General features: G+C 38.9%; 1 pseudogene across 1 annotated transcript; it reads left to right on the top strand.

The window, feature by feature from the left end:
* The first annotated feature begins 2466 nt into the window (after positions 1-2466).
* LOC145500778 (uncharacterized) lies at positions 2467-10725 on the top strand (annotated as a pseudogene). The gene is made up of 7 exons (XR_014051143.1): positions 2467-3004; positions 3826-4043; positions 6075-6332; positions 7796-7983; positions 8766-8983; positions 9229-9508; positions 9914-10725. The product of XR_014051143.1 is annotated as an uncharacterized LOC145500778 (transcript).
* The last annotated feature ends 2350 nt before the right edge of the window (positions 10726-13075 follow it).

Here is a 13075-nt window from a genome sequence, read left to right as displayed (position 1 = left end):
AGTTGTTAGAAACACCACTTGCATACATGACGTTTGGGCGTACGCGTAATGCCGTCCTTGTCTCCTTTACCTCTGTCATTCATTAATGTTCTCTGTTTCAAATAAAAGTAACACAGCACAGTAAGTCGGTCCTCTGAATGTACGCGTTTGTTTGACCCTCGGTTTAAAAGTCTGCATATGATGGCAGCCATAATCAAGTTTTCCTACTCGCAGTCACAACACTTTCAATATTGCTTAACGCTGGTCTGACGTATTAGTACCAGACTGATAGGTGTTTCTTGTAAGAATCCATCCTCAGTTATGTTTTCTACAAGCACATAAAATGTTGTCACTATTTAAATTTAAGGTGCACGAAAGCGCAACAGAACAAAAGAGCTTTGCGAATGTGGACGAGCTAGATAAGCGCCTGTCAATTTGACTCATTTTGTTTTCGTGAAGTAAAAAAAAATGTCACTTCTGGTATGCATATCAACAAGAATGCAATAAAATGAAGCTGCTAGAGCTTCCCTTTTACAGTTCATTTGTAGCCGATAGCAATTGCAAGAACTTTGTAATAGTTAAAAAAAAAGCTTAGCCTTCCGCAGGTTTTAATACAGCACGACAAACACAAAATCCTTTCTGTAGACAACGTGATCCATATATTGGTCAGATTCCCACTTGTTAAGCTCACACCAGTGCTTAATGGTCTGGTAGTTTATGGATGCACATTGGGTCATCGACAAACATTTCTGTGCACATTCAATCATTCCTCTCGTCTGGAATAAGCTCAGGTTATGACCAATCAACACGCGATCGAAATTGGTAGAAATACCTCCAATAAAATGTCGACCATCTCTGTTGTCATATGATTTCTCATTTGTCTCTTGCAGGTGAGAGTAAAATACCAGAGCAATGAAGTTGAATATCAGCCTTTTCTTCATCGTTTGCATCAAGAGCGCTGGTGTTTGCCCCAAGAAAGAATTTGTAAGATCGAATGACGTACAAAAAAAGGAAAAGAAGAAGCCACCGACCAATTTTATGAGCCTGTGATGTTATGAGAGTTGACATAGCCTAAAACAACATCATCACATCAGTAGGGAATAAGAGCAAATGGTTCGTGTAAATCTTAAAAAAACACTACTCATAGCCAAATTTAATTAATTTTCGCGTCCAAAAGTGATATTTTTTCAAACATCTTACATCATATGCTTCGTTATTGCACTTGGTAAAGTATAAGGAATTCTTAAATGTATTATCTTTCCAGAGGAATCTTAAAATTCAGATTTAATGAATCCAACTAAAAAAGGAAGCCTGAAAAGTAGTTATTCGAAAACACCGGGCACGTGCACACAATCTAGCCTCTCCATCCCTCGTTAACTATTTTCGATAACCACAAAAAAGAGAAAAGTAGTCAAGTGGAAACCTTCAAGTTTGCCATTGGCTATTTAAATAGTCCTGAGATAGCTACAACTTAACGTATTGACAAACTAGTTGGATAACTGTCTATCCTCACAACGAAAGCTGTCCACAGGACGTATCTTTGTTTTCTTTCAAACAGGTGGCAAAAACCGAACCATCTTCACCTTAGCAGTTGTATTTACTGTTTCCTAGCCAACTGTCGTTAGCGTTAACGTTTGTGTTTGCTCAAAGAAAACCTATTTTCTTCTATACCACAGTACAGAGCAATAATGTAAATAGAATGGAATATCCAATCCCCCCCTTTTTTTCATCAAAGACTGTGTGTTCATATAAGTAAGAAAAGCCAGTCTTGAAATTATCACAAATGATAATTTGATTTTCTTCACAGTTGTTTCGTAGATATTTTTATGTTTCATTCGTCAAAGGCTGTAGTCTAGAGCAGCTGTACTGATAGTGTTAGTCCCCAGGACAAAAACCCATTAGATATTATCGGGAAAATAATTTATACTGCATACACTATGCCTTTCTTAATTGATATTTTGTTGCCTTATTCATAATAATAGTAACATAGATAGAGGACGAGTTCTTTTATATAATTTGTATTTGAAGTTGTCGACGTTCGAATTCATTTCTCTAGGAAAACCAGTCACCGTATAATTCCGTCGTTCATCGGTCCAATGCACGCTTGATTCCACTTCGTTATTTCATTTTTTACCACACCTTATTTTAATGTCGCCTCATGGTATAAAAAATCAATTGCTAGTATTTTCCGATGGTGATCCGGTTTTGGATATTCCAATAACACGACTGCCATTGTTTATTCTCCTTTAAAACAGTTTATTTCAATCACTCAATGAGTGTGTCCTGTCTCTGGTAAAGTTTATCTTTTGGCTCTATGACTGAAAATTGTCTCAAAAAAACAGGATATTATAAATTCTACTCATTAAGGTTACCGTATAACTTTAGAGGCTACTCACGTCCAAGGAATGTAGCGCGTCCGATTGTGACTCTGGATAACTAAACCCCATATCAAATTAAAGCTTATAGAGCTGGCTATCAAACTTTACCAACAATTTAGAAATACAATGAATTGACGAATTTTTCACGACCTCTAGATGTGAGCGTCTAAATCACCATTTGAAAGCTACAAATCAAAGGAAATTTGTTCGTTTGCCCTAAAAATTTGGGCTTTAGCTGGGTTGACATAGAAACAGTTTCTAAAACCTGTCTTTTATTTCCGACTATTTGTTTTTCGCCGTAACATTAACTGTGATAAAAAGAAAAACGAAGACTAACTCGACAGAATGACCTACAAAATTACCTTATACCTACTGGACTGAAACTCCATTCAGACCTACTGCCTTAACATACACAGGTGTACAGACTGTGCAGTGCTGCACTAGGTTTAAAGTTTCCGGTGTTCTCGTAAAGAACACCGTTCACCGTGCCGAGGTGCGTCATTGTTTAAACAGGAGGGCAGCTGGGATAGAGGAGAGTTCAGACAAGTCGTCTTCTCAAAGAGTGAGCCATACAGCATGCACAGTACAGCAATGAACCATTTTATTGTTTTCATCTGCTTAGTTGCGTTCAGGGAAGCTGCTGGGAGGTAGGGACTTATTTGCGGCATTGAAGGAAAGAAGAAATGAAAAAAAGGCTAAAGAAATGACGCATCATTGACGTTTAGCAAAAACACGGAATACTTAAGACTTAAACACAAATATATCTTAAAAGTAACGAAAATTTCTTAGAAACTAAGTCAAGGACGAATCTTCTGTTTCGTCGTTCGTAGTCACGAGCCACGCCAAATATGTCGTTCACAATTTTTAGAAGTTTAATTGTTCTTATATAGTTCCTTTTTTAAAACCAAAGAACTGTCATTTTCTGGCCTAACAGTTTAGTTCTAGCTTATATCATTGAGCACAATTATTTTATTCAATTCTGGTAAGTTCAGATTGGCCATGTTATGGAATCAATCTAAAAAATTCTAGTGGCAAGAATTCGATCATTAGAAAAATGGGGTGGGACTCGCAGACATGAATTGCGCGTTCGTACAAGGAGAAGGAATTTGCGCGGGTCCTCCAGGATGCTTCGACGTTCAACATCCATTCAATAACATTTTCAATTTCTTTGTCTTTTATAGCTGAACTTGAATATGAAGACAGTTCTTAAGGGTTAAATATCATATCGGCCTTCAGCTTTGGCTACCGAACATGTCCAATGCTTGTGAGAATGTCTGTTCGGTTATGCTTCAAGCATAAGTGATGCCTAATCATTTAGGGCATTTATAGCAAAATCCACGAAGTGTTTTGAATTCATTTGCCTGCCAAAGCTCACCAATGAGTATACTTCATCCCTTTCTGAAATATGCTTTGTCTTTAAACCTGTTAAACGAAAATGTTTCATGCCCGCGCCACTTTTCATTTTCAGAAGTCCTTTAGCGGTTGACTCGAGCCATGGTTTTAAGGAAAAGCGCTCCCTTCCAACACGCCAGCTTTTGGTTGGCTACTGGGGACAAAATGCTATTGGAACAAGAGTCAGCCGACAATACTGGGAGAAGAACCTGCGCTACTTCTGCAATAATCACAAGTTTGATATCTACTTGGTGGCATTTGTGCACCGGCTTTTCAGGAATAACAGGAACAGAGGTATTGCCATGACATTACGAGAGGGTTTAAGAACGACGTTTACAGCAAACGGCAGTAATTAACAAATAAAGAAGCCTCGACTGTGCTCTGCTCTGTTGTAAAACACGCAGGAAGCGGTAGAGCACGAAGGAAGTGTAGCGGAAAACACAAGACGTAGTCGAGTGTTTTTCGCTACTTCTTGAGTGCTCTACCGCTTTTTAAGTGCTTTACAACAGAACAGAGCACAGTCGAGGCTTCTTTATTTGTTTTATAATAAAGAATCCAAGAATTTTCAAACCAAGCTTTATTAACGAGTAAAAGTGGCGTCCGCCTTGCACTGTTCTCTGATAAAGCACGCTAAAATAAGCCAATCACAATCCTTGTTAGATTTGTTCAAATAATTTGATTGGCTAACGAAGCGACAGCTGTCAATCACAAATTGGACTTCTACTAAGCTTTCAGTTTCGACTAGTTTCGAGCGGCTTTCGAGAGAAAAACGATACCTTCAAAGTTCGCTTTTTAGTTAATTTTTAAATACGGACCGAACGGCAGGCAAAGGTTTATAGTCCAGCCGTATTGTGGCCCATGAAAACGTGCACTTTTCCAGTGGAAATTACGAAACGAGGAGCTCAAAGCTTGCGGATGAAAAGGCGAAATGCCGAGTTAAATTTGAACGGAGCTACAGTTATTTACGGCTTGTAGCCGCTTGCAGCAAGATTGCCCGAACTAGCGTAAAAGTTAGAAAGACTACACTCAGTACACTGCTCCTACCGGTTCTACTCCGAACACAGAAGAGAATATCAGAGCAAGCTTTGCACTGAGCACTCGTCGGTTCACTTCGCTGTGATGACCGGAGAACGAGCGTTACTACACTGCATGTAAGTGTTGTTTGAGCAATTGAGCATTTTATAAAAATAAAGCTTCTCATCATAAACAGAGACAGTTCAATTGTTGTTTTCTGTCATTGCTTTACTTCTTAAGTATAATTTCGTAACAAATATAATGTCTTTTATCAAAGCACTGTTCAGGTTGAGAATCTGTTTATTTCGCTACGTGTTTTGTCGGCGGGAATCCAGCAAAACTTGTTTTTTAGTACAGTTTTAACACTACTGTTGCTAACAATGGTCTCCGTGAGTCATATTTATTGCAGACAAATAGCTCGTTTCCACTGCGTTTGTCTGAGTCACAGGAGATAATTAATTTGGGTCAAATTTGTCAAAATTCCGAAGCAAAAGTTTAAAGCCAACTTACCGTCATCAACCCGTGCTCTGTTCTCTGATAAAGCACGCTGTTTTAGCCAATCAGAGCACGTGTTATATAGAAACTTTTTTATAGTCACCTCTGATTTTTTTTGTTTTTTTCTCGTCTAAAAAAAATCCAAGACAAAAGTAAAAAATTTACTATTAATTCACAGCGATACAAATATTTTTTCATTTTAGTGCATAAATGGCTAGATGGTAAAAGTTAATCTTTGCGGTTTGTCACAAACGTCTTTCTTAACTGACCCCTGAAGAAAATAATTATGAGGTAAACTCTACTAGAAATTCGTATGAACAAGTTTTGTAACCATCTAAGCTTCATAGAAACCACTCATCCCGCTGCGAAAAAAAGATTAAAGTAGAAAACATTTAGACCTGATCGTGTTGTGGTGGACGGTTTTGTAAATATGATTCATAGTATGAGTATGAAATGGAACGCGCTTTGAAATGTATCCGAAACATTTCGTCGTTTTACACAGAGTTTACATTACGATCGGTTAAAATAAATTTCCACCTAGAGCTTGGCGGCCTAAACGGAATAGTTGAAAGTGAGCGAATCTAAACAGTTTGTTACACCAATCTACAATAAGAATTTCACTTACACTTGACCAAAGGAGGAGGCTATGTTAGTCTAGATGGGTTCCCTGACATCTAGGTGGCAGCCAGTTTTACCCTGACATCCCCTCCACATTTGGTGCAGACAGTCTTAGATACCTTAAAGGGCTGGAAAGAGAACAATGTAAAATAACAATAGCTAATATTAAGCTATATATTTTCATCGCACACTGACCAGACCGAATTCCTGGAATGAATTTTGCCCATCACTGCAGCTACGCACCGGACACCCAGAACCCTGATGCTTTTGAATGCGCTACTATCGGCGGTGGGATCAGAGATTGTCAGAAGCTTGGTAAGAAAATGTTGATATCTCTTGGCGGGGATACCTGTGATGGCAGCCTTGGAAGTGCGGAAAACGCAAAGAAACTTGCATACTACATATGGAATATGTTCCTTGGAGGAAAGGACTACAGGATAAAAGGCCATTTTTGTGGTACGGAACAATTTAGGTCATTGTAGATATTCAACTGGTTACAGAAAGCTTATACATATAGAATATCGTTCTTGAAGATGATTTCTAGTCCGTACTGCGCAGTCTCGGCACCCTAATGTTTCTCGACGGAATGCGAATCGATGTTGTTCGTTGCGAACCACATACCTTATCTTTGAGGCCTTTCAAATTCTTTTTTCAACAGCTTCATTGATTTTTACAACTGCGAAGTTGTCTCATCACGTGATATGAGAGAGAACGAAGCATAAAGTTTCGTCCGCTTCACATCCATGATGGCGGTTGTTTTGAAACCTTGAATTTACTTCATATAAGTTGTTGCGAAATGTTTATATTTTAGTATGTCTTACATGGAACAAAACAAAAAACGCAAACAAACTCTTAGACTTTCTGGAAAATCTACCCTGAAATTCATGAGGTCGACTTGTGGCAAGTCTAACAAACTCTAGACACTGCACAGTACGGACTGGAAATCATATTTAACTATGGTTCGTTACACATTTGAAAGCGAAGATCAACTTGGATTTGAGGGACTGATGAAGGTACAGAAGTGGTTTTTCCGCTATCAATCATTTTTTCAAATCTCAGAGCTCAGCTTGATCGATTGAAAAACAGAAAAAAGAATGAAAAATGTTATTTCATAGACTGAGAGTTAAAATTTAAATTTCTGAAGCTTTATGTAGCGGTCTCGGTTACTTGTATAAATCCCGTTCAGCTCTCAATTTAGCTACATGTCATGCTGTAGTCCGGCGAAACCTAAGAGACAAAAATAAATGACGGAAAAATGTAGAGCAATATTTCATACAAACCAAGATGCATAGTGAGCTTTTTCAATCTTTTTCTATCCTTCATCTATCCGCCGACCGGTTAGCTCAGTGGTAGAGCACCGGACTAGCGTGCGGGAGGTCGCAGGTTCAAACCCCGGCCGGACCAACACTCAGGGTCTTTAAATAATTGAGGAGAAAGTGCTGCCTTTGTAATGACATCTGCAAATAGTTAGACTTTCTAGTCTTCTCGGATAAGGACGATAAACCGTAGGTCCCGTCTCACAACTCTTCAAAATTAATTCTGTGGGATGTAAAAGAACCCATGTATGTATGTATGTATGTATGTATGTATGTATGTATGTATGTATGTATGTATGTATGTATGTATGTATGTATGTATGTATGTATGTGTGTGTGTGTATGTATGTATGTATGATGATGCTTTTCCATACATTAAAACGGTACTTTTCTACGGTTGTAGGTTAGTGATTCTTGTACTGGTATTATAGTAATAAACATTTGGCTTATTTTGCAACAACCAACAAACATTTTATCCAAGCAAATTAACAGGACGAAGCAAGAGGGGTCGGGATATCAAACTTTACACGCTTAAGAGAGCCAAACACTCGCTTCAGGCCTGTACCGGTATCTGTAGTAAATATGATATTTTCCTCTCTACAGGACAGTAATGGACGGTGTCGATCTGGATATCGAGATAGGAAGTCATAAATACTACCCAGACTTTGTTCGTGAGATGAGGCGGCTTATGAATACAGACAAAAGTAAACAGTACCTGATCGCAGCTGCTCCCCAGTGTCCATTTCCTGATAAATGGATGGGACCTCAGATAAAAGGCTCTGCACTAGAAGGTGTGCATGTAGACTGCTGGCAGTCTGTTTTTCTTTCGAAATTCAGGAGGGGTTCTGAGGCTAGACGCCTTCGTTAGTCTTGAGGGAATGGGACGAGATATGGACATACTGCCCTTGTCTCGCCTTCTTCCCTACTCGGCCACGGCCATACCGCCCTTTAATTTACGCGATGGCTAAGTGACCCTTAAAGAAAAAACCGGCTGTTACCAGACTGATTTGTATGTAGTCAATCGTTCAATCCATTTATGCATTCATTCAGCCATTCATCCATCCGTCTTTCCGTCTGTCCGTTTGTCATTCCAACAACCAACCAACCGACCGACCAGTCGTTTGTTTCATTGACTGCTATATCGATCACTCGGTCAAACATTAGATCAAGAGACCGATCGGTCAATCAAACAATCAATCAATCAATCAGTCAATCAATCGATCAATCAATGGATCTATCGATCCATCGAGGCAATGCATCCCTCGGACTGTCAACGTATACTTATAAGAAATATTTTGGGGGTTAACTGAATACTGACAAATTGCCTGCTTACAACCCACAAAGGGATGAAAACAATGAACACGGAAGCTACACTATGGAAATGTTTTGAAAGGATCAAGAGGCTATCTCCCCGACGATTTGCTCCGAAAAGATAATATAATGTTCAAATCATTGGCAGTTAAAACGTGAAACGTTAAATTGGCTTTACTAGAATGGTAGGAACGAGGAAAGAAAGAAGAAATAAGGTACCAGGCTGTAATGACGTTGCTGTTTTTGTGTTCATGTTTGACAGAATATGGCAACGAATTTGACTACTTGTTTATTCAGTTCTACAACAACTACTGCTATCCTGGCGATCAATATTTTCTCCCTGTGATGGACACTTGGTTAAAGTAGGCACGGGGTATTCCCAATGGCCCTCTTGTTGTCCTTGGTCTGCCAGCAGGACCCGAGGCTGCTGGGAAGCCGCATTACTATTTCCCGCCAGATAAACTGGCTACCGTCTACAAGGTATTATTCATTGATTAAAATCAAATCTCCTATGGTTAGCTGTGAAACCGTCATTTGCATTGTTGAGGAAAGCCCGTAGGGTAAGTAACAATGGACCTCATATGTTGGCAAAATGAGAAATCCCGCAATTCACACACTGCGAGTGGACATTTTCTGACGTAACAGTGGTTTGTAGAAACTCCTAAAAACAGAACATTTCACCTCGTTATTGATATTGATCTTGACCAATTTTTCTGTCTTTGTAGCAAATCCGTGACAAACCTGGAGTTGGTGGACTTATGTTCTGGGATTGTTCCTGGGTGCAAAACAACAACGTCAACGGCAAAAACTATGGCACGTATGCATTTGAGCTTCTGCAGGGAATTACGATTCCACCCTCGCAGGTGCCAACCACGCATGCCCCTCCAACGAAACCGCAGACAACGTGTACGGCAACCCAGTCAACAACAACGGGAAAGCCGACGGCGCCCCAAACTACGAAGCCACCGACCCAAAGTCCTGTTACTACAACAAAGCCCCCTACTGGTGAGCTTGGTATTATCTTGCCTTTACATCTCCAGATTTTACCCTTTTGTCGCTTTATTTGTTTTGAGATATTTTAATCTCAACCAGTCCCCTTTTGCGATCGGGTGCACTGTTGTACTCGATGCCATTTTGTGACAATAAGTTTAAAGTGGAATCTAGGAACAAAATTTGTGAATTTTAGCATAAAAATCTTTGGCAAAATTCGACAATGTTGAAAGCAGTCTTTTTAGAAGCGCAACGGGCCAAGTTCTAAGCGCACCCCGAGAAACTATTACGCTTTTCTTGTTTTTGTCCCAACTTCTCTTGTGTTCTATAAGTCGAAAAATATCCTCTCAACATGGATCAGCTATTAATTCCGATCGCAAAAACGAACCTGAATGAGTAATGTTGGTTTGTGTTATTTAGGTCCAGTAGACTGTTCAGTGGATGGGTATTATCCTGATCCTGTAAACTGCTCCAAGTTCATCGTTTGCTCAGCTGGTGTTGCCTATCACAAGAGCTGCCCACCAGGCTTGAAATATAACAAAGCTAAAAGTCTTTGTGATTGGCCCCAAAATGTGCAGTGTTGAGACGAAATAAAACCAATGTGAAGTAATGATGTAGTTCTTGTATTGCCAGTCTCTATTTCTTTTTAATACTGCTTGCACTGATGGCCATTCGTTTTAATATCTCGTGCTGTTACCTTTGAAAGAGATAAAAACAAAAGCAGTTTTATTCCAGACCGTGAAGATTGAGGATTGCCACGTGAGCTTCAAAGCCTCTAGGAGAGCACCTGGTCCGTGAAACAAGAATTACAAGGACGCAACTAGTTTGACTCTATTGGTAACAGACCAAATAAAATTAGCTTTTTCTCCGTTATTATCGATAATATGTGAATAATTTTGACGGGAATGATGCATTTCTTAGTCCATTGGTCCCTTAGAATATCAGATGCGTTTTATTTGCAGTAAGTAAGTAAGGTCTTTGTTTACCGAGGGTACGTAGCACGAAATAAGATAAAAAAAACTGATAAGCAAGTGACTTTCCTACCATTAAATACAAGATAAGAAATAAAACAGATTTACTAGCAAAATTTAGTGACAAAATCAGAAGTTTTTTTTCTAAAATATTGAGTATAAATATACTTAAGAGCCAAAAGTATTTAAATTGCACAATGTCCGTATGTTAATTTCAAATACCACTCCCCAAAAATGACGTTAGTTCAGTTGATGCAAATTTGAGAATAAAGTCCGTACACTTCAATTTTTTACCGTTTTTTCTAAGCAATTATTACTACATTCTGTGAAGACACAATAGCAGAAAGTATCCAATCCTGATCACGCTTTTATTGGACTCTGATGGTTATAAAATAACCACTTGGCAACGATACTTATCTTATTTCTGTCTTTCGACGTACAAATACACGTTTGGATATAAATACACGGTGTTCAGGGAAGAATTCTACAATGATGGACAAAGCTTGACGGATACATTTTTACGTAATATAATAAAAACGAGGCTCCGTGTATAATCAAATATCCAAACACCGAGGAAAATGCTTAAAACACGACGTACATGATGATGAACTTTTCGATTTGATGAAATACTGTGTCTAGTGTTTGATAAATCTTTTCGTTCGAAAATGGGTGCAACCTGTATCCTAATTTCAATCTCGGATCTTTTAAACTATGGTCGCGGTTATGATTTCCTTTGCTCAAACTTGATGAATTCAAAAGTTTGAATATTCCACTTTTTAACCCACTCTCTTTAAAATCTATAGATTTAGAAATTCAGCAGTTTTCGTTACCATAAAATGCTCGCTTTTTATACATTGTCTATCATTTTCATTTGTGTGTTACACCTATAGCTTGCCGCTACACGTATTTACACAGCCGCCTGAGGTTTGTTACTCTCCTTTTAAGTACGTATATGATCTTCACCTTAAGACTTGTTTGTCGCTCTTTCCTTGACCATCCCTCCTAGTATACGTAGATTTTGCTGGCGAACAGTTCTCTATGCCATTGAAGAAGTTTTTTTGTTTCGGATACAAAACCAAAATAAATATAATATTTCTAATATGCTGCTAAATCGACCGAGGATTAAAAGGCAAAGCAAATTAAACCTTTTATATCTTCAGTCGACTTGGCTACTTTGCCTGAACTAAAGAAACGATAACAAACAAGCATATTGGAAAGGGATTTGGGTATCCCACTTTCCCACTGTTCAAACGACTTTAGTAGTCTTGTCTACTTTATTTGCATTTTTTATAGATGTCTGCGAAGAAAAAAACTGCTTTGATAGCAAAATCTAATAGGAGGGATGGTCAAGGAAAGAAAGAGAAATAAACATGTTCCCAAGACTTTCTCTATATCCAAAGATTAGCTTTGTCTATACGTTATTTATATTTACTTTGGTTTTGTATCCGAAACAAAAAACTTCTTCAATGGCATAGAGAACTGTTCGCCGGCAAAATCTACGTATACTAGGAGGGATGGTCAAGGAAAGAGCGACAAACAAGTCAAAGACAGAGTTTATTTCCGACAGGCAACATACACAGAGGTCGGTCACAGCTTGAGACCTGCATATTGCGTGACGGCCGTTCGTTCGTATGTTAATTTTAAACGCCGCACTATCGGAGCTTTAGAAAGCGCCTTTCTCGTTTAAAATAACGTACATTTCAAGGGTTATCGATAGGCACCAAGCGCATGTTCATACAAGGATCTTTGGCGCGTGAATTCGGTTTTGTATATCGTTTTATAAACTGTTCGAGTAATTGCGCGCGCTGTGATTGGTCAGTTCGAGTTCATTATAGCTCCATAAAGCACTCTGCTTACGTCACGCGCGTGCATTATAACTCAACATATGCACGCAAGCTACGTCACGAAAATTTTGCCCTGGACAAAATTTGAGAATCAGCTAGTCCGTCCGCCATTATGGCTGAAGAATTTCCACGGTTTCAACTCGGGTTCGAATTCCTGAACGCCGAGAAAAGTAGCTGCGTTAAGGAGTCTCAAAATGAGGCACCTGTTCCAAAGAAAAAACGGTTTGCAGAACTGACAGAAGCGGAGAGAAACCGGCTTTTGGTGGAAACGCAAGCAAAGTCTACGAAGAGCTCGACAAATTGGGCAGTAAACGCTTTCAAAGGTATGAATTTACGTAAACATGACTACAATCCAATACACATCTCAAACACTAAAACTTAAAACCTGTTTTAATTTAAAAGGCAGAATGACGAAAAAAGCATATTACAATGCTTCCTAAATAATGAGTTATACTGGCTTATCTACATCTTTGTCAACAAAAAGCAACATTTCACTTGTTTATACAATTAAATGTTTTCTAGCAGCTGTTGCGTATATCATTTAACAGTTAACCACTCGAAATACGCTTGCAACACTTAAAGGCTGAGTTGGAAAAAATGTTTTCTTTTCCTAGAATGGGGTGCACAAAAAGTTCCTGTGCTGCCAAAACTAGAGGAAATGAGCGACGAACAACTTGACAACAGTCTGTCACAGTTTTATACAGAAGCACGAAGCAAAACGGGTGAAGAGTACAGCAAGTCGTCCTTAATTACGTTCAGAAATGCAA

The sequence above is a fragment of the Orbicella franksi genome, chromosome 10 (assembly GCF_964199315.1).
Source record: "Orbicella franksi chromosome 10, jaOrbFran1.1, whole genome shotgun sequence".
In the NCBI taxonomy this organism is placed as follows: Eukaryota; Metazoa; Cnidaria; class Anthozoa; order Scleractinia; family Merulinidae; genus Orbicella; species Orbicella franksi.
The sequence above is the reverse complement of the archived record's forward strand: the minus strand, read 5'-3'. Positions and strand labels throughout refer to the sequence as shown.